At 34.0% G+C, this 8,868-nt stretch overlaps 1 long non-coding RNA gene across 1 annotated transcript; it reads right to left on the bottom strand.

Annotated features, from left to right (window-relative positions):
* Positions 1–7,305: 7,305 nt before the first annotated feature.
* Positions 7,306–8,827, bottom strand: LOC115991886. The gene is made up of 3 exons (XR_004092361.1): positions 8,253–8,827; positions 7,693–7,816; positions 7,306–7,470 (listed from the first exon to the last, which is right to left on the bottom strand). It is a non-coding gene; the product is annotated as an uncharacterized LOC115991886 (long non-coding RNA).
* Between the last annotated feature and the right edge of the window lie 41 nt (positions 8,828–8,868).

The following is an 8,868-nucleotide window of genomic DNA, read 5'->3' as shown; positions in this document are numbered from 1 at the left end:
TGGATTTCAACAAACTATTGAATGCATTTTTGAATGAATATTTGTGATTGGTGATATATCTTTGTAATTCTCATGTTGTAAAATTTAGAATATTTCTAGTATTTTTGTAAGCCTCATGTCATTGATCACATTCATTATAACACCAGTTTGTAGTAAAATTTGTTATAATTTTAGCATTTTCTCAAAAAAAAAAAATCATATTAAAAAGTAAAAAGAATGGATTTTAAAAAAAGTATTATATAAAATACTAGTTAAATATTATTTAAGTGATAACATAAAGACCCTATTTGAAGATTTCGCCTTAGGCCTCCAAAACGCTTGGGTCGGCCCTGGTTGTGACTCGTGACATATATTATGATACATGGGTCCAGGTTTGTCCAGAGCCCAAAATGTTGTTGCTAGTGCAATTGTAATATCACAAGTCACAAAATGTAATTCCATTCTTTTTGCATGATCATTGCTTCAAGAAATTGAAGACTACTGATTAATGTTCTATTCATCTTCAGGTGTGTACATGGCACAGGAACATGTAAGACAACCATGTGCTTGTCTTCTTGTTATGAGATGTACACCAACCACTATAAGTAAAACTTCCTTTGAAGTAAATTTATCAACCAGAAAAATTAGTTTTTATTTTTTTATATTTTTTTAATCCTTTTTCTTTGAGATACAAATACAATTTCCATACAAATACGATGCCTTCTTATTTAATCCAGCAAACAAATCCTGCGTTGCTATATTTTGGACTGTGGTTGACTATAAATGTCACTACCCACGAGTCAGTTCTCTTCAATAATTTCAGCTTGTGCTTCGAACTTCTTGCTCCCATGTGCAAATAGACAGTTCAGTGTTAATTTTAGCCGTGCATCTTGTTGGACTTCATTTCATAATGTTCTAAACATACATCACTTTTTGTATACTGTTGGTTTCACTTGTAATTAACTTTCTCTACTAATGGTTCTGTTCTGATATCAATTCTTACTTTCGAATAGAAGATTACTGAATTAATTCAGCCTGTGATAAAATGTGTATTGTTCCCTATTCAGTAATTAGCTAGAAATACTTTAGTATCTCATGGTTTCCAAAGCATGGAAGCTATAGGATAAAGAAATCTAAAAGAGACAATTAACTCATGTTCAGGGTGTGACAAAATGAAACAACTATAGGGCTGTAGAAATCTGAAAGAGATTATCAACACACGTTCAGGGTGTGCTTAAATGAAGCTGTAGATCAATATCACTCTTCATGTTGCGATAAATTTTGTATAAATATAATGTATCTTAGTTATGAAAATGATAACCATGAAAAATATTTTAAAAATAGTATGAGAATGGCATAAAAAATGTAAATACAAAGTCCAATCCCTAATTAGATTTTCCTTCATATATTTTGATGTGATGCTTTACTACTTCGGGCCATGAGTATAAAAGATGTGGCTGCATAATTGGCAAACTGACTAGTTTCAAAGCTCGGTGATGAACCAGAAAAATATGTGAGAACTTTGAAGGGGAGGTGTAAACTGCCAAGATCCTTTGTCACAGCACACGAGTCCCTGCTTGCCTCTGCCTTACACTGACCCGACTCTAATAAGGTGCCAACAGCTCAAGTACTGGTAAGAATAATGGCTGACTGAATGCCCTGTGTCATCAGATAGCTAAGTGCCTCCCAAATTGTTTGGAGAATCACCCAGGAATGATGAACCAAAGCATTCATATACATTATTAACTCACTAGCACTTGTCTCACCTGCAATATTATCTTAGGTCATTAATGATCAAAAAAATGAAATTTAACAAAATCATGCACTTGTACAAACAATTTTTTCTGTTACTTTAGAAAACCACCACCTGCCTCTATAGTGAATGATAAACCTAATAACCAGCCATTAACATTCATACAAAAAAGATAGGGAAAGTTGTAATTACAGATATGCATAACATCAATTGCCTAGTTTCCAATTCATGTGTATAACTCATTGACCTTATTTCATCTTGACATCGATAACAAGCTACATTCACAATGCTGAGTGGATCCTCATCGCTCAGCATAGTTGCATCTATGAACTTGGCATAAAAATTTGTAGATGGGGTAAATGATGTAGGGCAGATAGGTAGGGAGCTTTGTTATTCTAACATATGAAGCTTTGCAACCAATGGAGCTTATCAAATATATCTTGCACCAGAATGTAAGACATGGCTATCTGAGGTGCATCCTTGCTTAACAATTTTCACCAATATAAAACTGTGCTTCTCCAATAGGTTTTAACTGCATTAATTTTTACAAACAAGGTCAATGATCCAGGACAAAGCATAAAAAATAGGAAAACATACTTATGACCAATGCTTGACATATTAATCAGGTGAGGATACAAAGATGAAACTCTGTGTTGTTTTTTGGGTTTGATTAATAAGCACTCGAGTTGTTGTAAAGAAATACTATTGTATTGGGAAGTGTAGTCATTGAGAGGGAATATCTTCAAAGCCATTTTGTATGAACTAGCCTGTGCTGCCATATTTATATCGTTCTACTATAGATAATATGAAAAGGCTAACAGAAAATAACAATAGCTACCTGTGTTTGATGAGATATGCAGTACCAAAACCCCAAAGTTTCATGTGGTTCAATTTCAGGTACTTTGCAAATAAGTGGTTGCCTGAGGTCAATCTCAAAAAACACAATGGGCAATGAACTGCAAAAGAAAGATTGGATAGCTAAGAACATATGTTTTGTGCACATAGTCACCACAAATAGATGTTCAAATCAGAAAACGGAAAACCTTTAATGTTTGCCTGATGATGAGGAGGAAATGCAAACATTAAGGCTACAAATGATGAAACTAAAGCCCAACTTTGCAAGTCATCATCACTATAAAACTCACCACCATAGTGCACAACACCATTTTCCATGCTTATAACTTTGTGCGACTAACTTAATGATCCTCATCTGTGATTTGGGTTGAGAATGACAACCACAATTAAGATATAAATGCCGTGAAAGACAGAAGAAATTTTAAACAATTACGTGCCAAATATAGAACAAAATAAAGCAACAAATTGATTCTTGAAGGACAATTAGATAAGATTTAGTCAATGGCTATATCAATATGCAAAAAGGAAAGACTAACTTCATTGGCAGTTTAGAATCTTTGTTCATATCCCCAAGTTCTTTCCAAAATTCCTTGTAATGTGGGGATTGTTTCTTCTAGCTGGGAGAAATAAAGAAGCCCCGATGATCTGATCTTTAACTTCATTGGCCTCGCCATTCTGTTTGCCATTACCAGTTTCTATGGGCTCTTTCTATCAATCTTGCATAAAGTTTGAGTGGGGCTTTGCACACACATTATTTCTTGGAGGCAGATTTGCAAGGTAAGGGATAAGAAGCCCAACATCTTCCACATAGGGATTATTCAAGGTTACAAGCATCAATTAGAAATTTAGAACTTCAAAGAAAGAAGATTAATGATGGCATATTTATAAAATACTTAAATTGCAATGGACAACAATCAAAATGCTCCAAAATAGATATCAATCTTAAAAGTCAAATCTTTATTTCAAGGAGATATAACATGCAAAAAGGAATTTAAAATTATAACCATTAAAGAAGGGATGGATGAGACATATCATCTAAGCAATCCAAAGAATAGTCAGAATAAATTTTTTTGGGCGACTGGTAGAACAAACAATTTTTTTTTTTTTTAAGAATGAGATAAATTCAAGACAAATCAAGCAAAGATATCACAAAATAGTTCAACCTTGACACAACACAAACAACAAATTACTACAGAACATAGAAACAACCAACATGGCTACTCTAAACAAGAACACAACACAAACAGCAAACCGCTGCAAAACACACAAACAATAACACTTTTACTCTAAAACAGTAACTGATATACCCCATCAACCAAAAATTACCATTTTGCACACCTTGCAAACTCTAGCATTTCCTTGAAGTCATATCTGAAAAATGAAGGCAGCCCAAGCTAGCTTGCAAACAATAGTAATGACTTTCAAGGAATGAATATTTCAGCATAAGAGAGAATTCCAGTCATTCAACTGCTTGCCTGGACTCTAGATATCTCGTACAGAACACACAAATGAGATCAGAATTGTATCCTCATTTACCAGCCATGTCAGGATTGGGAAGTTTATCCGTGACAGTTAGACAAGAAATGAAGGCATTGCTTGCAAATAGCAGCCGAAACAAAAACCAAACCAAAGCCCTCCAATCAACAATTGAATGCTTTTCCCTAATCTTATTCCAAGTTGATCTACATTAACAAACTTCAAAATCAATAGAAAATAATCAACTTATTACTTCCTAAGCACGATGAGGACCATAAAAGTAACCCAGCATTATAGCACTAATCAATATCACAAAACAGAGCTATCAAAGACATTCACGCATAGGATAAGCAAAAATAAGTTTTCTTTTGTCAATTGAACAAACAAAACAGGAGTTAAGGAGAAAGTATAGTGTGTACCATATTTTGAGGGTCATTGTCTGATAACTGGTCAGCCTTGCTATCCCCACTTTCCTTTATGACTTGTAGTTTCAGGTTCATGCTTATTTCTTTCTACAGCAAAATCTGTGACCACCTAGATGGGGTTTTCTCTTTGAGATTGATCTTGATCTTCCTTTCTCATCCATTGTAAGTGGTTTGTGTTCATTTGTTAGTCTTATGCTATTTGTAAAGACCGTAGGACTGGTCTTTGATCTGAATCACAAGTGACAACTCAATTGAGATTATCTTGAGATAAGCTAGATGTGAACTGTAGTTGACAAATCATTTGAAGCATAGACAGTACCAGAGTCCCAATTATTGTGAAATGGTCAATGATTTTAGGAAGTCCAGCCGCAACAACTTTGAGGGTCGTCCTGCAAAATTCCTACAGAGAAGAGTAATCTTTTAACAAATTTCAAACTCCAAAATATCACATAGCACAGTCCACTCAAAACTAGGGATCTCAAAAAAAATAAAATTTTAACTCCTCGGGACCACAACCAAAAAAAAAAAAAAAACCAACAATAATGCTAAATCAAATTGGTTCACCTTACAAACCACTGAAGTCCTTCCTGCCCTTCTGCTACTCCTAATGAGTAAACTTATGAGATGCACAAATGAATAATTATTAAAGAAATAGATTGGAGCTGTTTGTAAGGTTGAGACAAACAAGTAAGCTAAATCTTAAATTTTTTTATGGCAAAGTAGACATATTTAGCATAGGAAATGATCCTAGATGCTTTAGACAGTCTCCAACGTGCCACTAACACCTCCTATAGTTCTCATTAGGTTGCCACATGACCACTTCCTCTTATGCAAGTTATGGTTTCCCATAAGGAATATAGTTTTGAGTTCAGCATGCAATAATAATCAAAACAACACTCTTTTACAACTTCTAGGATCACTGTAACCTAAAAGACATCTACGATGTTTGTTGGCCCTGAATTGTTTCTCATTACCCCTTTTCCTCTGCAGATTTTGTAACAAAAAAAAAAAAAAAAAAATGAAGCCCAATTGTCTTTTTTTCTAAATTTGTTCTCTATTTAGAGAGTATAAAATGCTCTAACTAGTAATTAATTGCTTAGGATACAAAATCAATACAAGATTATAGCCCAATTTTGAAGAACTTTCTTTTCAACAATTAAGTACAGGTTCAGATCAATACAAAAATTTCTCAAGTGTTCTGTTAAGATAGCTATTCATATGGATGTAGCTTACCACTGTAGTGGCCCATTAACTTGATGTCACTGAAACCACTCTAAATCTTTATGATTGAACATTGGCTGCATGAATAGTTCATTGAACCACCTGAAAGTTATGTCAAAACCAAAAGGATAATTAATAACCTAATCAAGGTTTTGCACTGGTAGATGGGTATATAAGACCATCAAAGCTCAAAAGTTGAGCATGCCTTGAGGAGTACTAGAATGCCATTATCAATTGTCTTTGGTATTTCTACCTCAACCGTAAGCCCACCCCTCCTAATTTCCTGCATGAAACAGGGCTTTATAAAAAATCGCATAACATGATTGGCAATCATTCCATCTCAATTTTATAATAATGATTTTTGCATAAATATCCACATATCCCATTACTCTCCAAATTTGGGTTATAAAAGAATGTTTGCATTTACTGCAGTACAGATCAGTGTCAATGCCAAATTAAACTAAATTACCTCAAAAATCATAGAAGCCATTTCCTGGGTTCTGCCTCCTTTAATTACACAGACCTGAGTGAACATGAGATGGTAATAATTTTCAATTCCAGATATGGGCAAAAGAAGACACAATAGTGTACAATTAGATCTGGATTTACGAATGAATAGACAAGTTGATCTGATTAATGCCCCAATCTTGAATGTCATAAAAAATTACTATGGACCCCTCATGATGCGCCAAGAATGATATCAGCTTGTTTATGGATGTAATTCACTACCTTTGGTGTCAGAGAAAATGTATTTCAAGCATAAAAGTTCCATATCCTCCTCATGTGAGCACAAAGGCCTCTTTAGTCAACACCATTTGGATCATGTATTCTTTCGACATCAAATTTCAAATTTGTGTCAAACAATATCATCATTAAAGCACAAATCCGAAAGTTGATCTGTAAAATCAAATTTTTAGTCTCTTTTTGGATGTCATAATTCATAACCAGGTCAGATTTCTGGAGATTGTATAGTATTTTGTAAATTGCATATCATTCTACATTAATTTAAAAAAAAAAAAAAAAAACAACAACGACAACAACAACAACAAAAAAAAACAAAATAAATTGAAATTTTGGATGGTGCAAGTTTGGAAAGCAAAATAAATTAAAAAATTAAAAAAAAAAGGTATTTTGTTCATTCAAAAGTGAAAAAAAGAAAAGAAAAGAAAAGAAAAAAACCTGCTTTATCAACAAACAAATTGAGCAATTTCTCCAACACCAAAAAAAGTGATATGACAATTATAAGATATGAATTAAAAAATAAAAAATCAGGACTCAACCCACATGTATGTATATATTTCATTTTAAAAAATTGATTTGGTAACAGGTACGATTAAAAGATTCACCATGTTAGAATGGGATTTAAGATCCAACAACACTTACATAATTTTCAGCTCAACATGAACAGCGTTGCAGGTACTGGATGTAGTCGCTATGATGTGAAGATCATCTTTGCATCAAGCTTTTCCACCATTTAAATTGATTTCATTGCCACGATCAAGTAATATGATCAAAACATGGAATTGAAATCAGGACCAGTAAAATATTACAATAAGAAGAGTAGATACAAAAACAATAAAGCACACAAACCTGCACTGTGAGGCTAGGGAGGAATTGACCCTTTTGGCTCTAACGTTAGAGTAAATATAATGTTGCAAAAGGGAGATTTAAGGCCACCCCAAGCTTCAATTTTATATTCCTCTTCTCTATCAGTACCATCATTCAAAAAAAAACTCTACTTGTAGCTAAAATTCATGACCCCTGACGCACAAACACACAAAAATTCAATGAAACCAATCAATAAACAGCTAAAGTAGTTTTGATAACTATAATTGTTAACCTGAACACACAATGGGATTGAAACAGTCAATCCAACATAGGAATATTAGCGGTAAGCAGGAATAAGAGGCACAATGTAGCAATGTGGACACAGATTTAAATGTAATGTTCATAATGTTCATGCTGGTAAAAAGGGAATCTCACCTTGCCTGCTCTTACTACCCAATCTCATAATATGTATCTGTCCACTTCACGAATCCCCCTCATCAATGTCTACTTCCACTTGTTCATCCGCCTCATACCAGCCCCATCATCCTCATACTAATGGCTAATGCCCAAAAGAAAAGCACATGAGTTGTGTCAGATTAATCTAAATTCGAAAAATCAACAAAACTTGCAAGACCCATATATTATGATATTAAACCAAAAATGAACAAGAAAAATAAATTTTAATCAAAACCCATACTAATAAAAGATTGGGCCAACAAGGACCAAAACCATAAAAAAAAAATTTATCAAATTTAAGCAAAACGAATTTTCAGCTTATGGGAATTATAGATATAAAGAACATTACGAATGCCCAGAAAGAAAAAATAAGTACGTTAGATTTGGAAATAATTAATGGGCATACGAGATTGAATGATTTGGTGGCAGTGGGTTTGTGAATTTGAGTAATCTGATAAAATATATCAACTTTAAATGGATGAGAGTTGCAAAATTAAAACTAAAAGAAGAAGACGAGGGAAGAAAAGAAGGAGAGTTACCTCTGACAGATTGTTTGAATCAAACTGGGGTTGATCGTTACTTTACCGTATGTCGATTGTTGGGATGTGAGAAATAATGGGCCAGTAATCTCCTATCTCTCTTTCGCAACGTTGCTTGAGAATTGGACAGTAATGAATGAATAATTTCTGTAATGGAGTAGTACGCAAGTAGTCTGGCAGACACTTTAATTTGTGGCAGCCCTGAATTGTCAGGCTTTCAAGCCGTGGCATTATTTTTATCATTGGATCTGAAACCAAACCACTATCTTTTTCTTCTTCCACTTCTAACCTCTTTCCACCCATCCCAATCCATTCTTCCCAGCTCGGCAAATAAATAATTTCGAGAACTCTCAGGTTTGGGAATATATTTATGATGTGGCAGTCGTCTTTCTTGCTTTTGTTTTCGGATTCTATTCCTAAAAATTCATCTCCCAACTTTTTCACATTTTCTACACGCCGTATATTTAATTCTTTGAGTAACGGCAACTTCCCCAAAGGTGGCAAACACTCTAGCTGAATGCACCAATTGATATCAAGACTTTTCAAATTGGTCAAGGACGTCATCCAATTAGTATACACTGCGGTGCCCATGACCCACTTAATTGATAATTTTTTC

This window comes from Quercus lobata, chromosome 5 (assembly GCF_001633185.2).
Source record: "Quercus lobata isolate SW786 chromosome 5, ValleyOak3.0 Primary Assembly, whole genome shotgun sequence".
Taxonomy (NCBI): Eukaryota; Viridiplantae; Streptophyta; class Magnoliopsida; order Fagales; family Fagaceae; genus Quercus; species Quercus lobata.
This window is presented reverse-complemented; position numbering and strand designations above follow the sequence as displayed.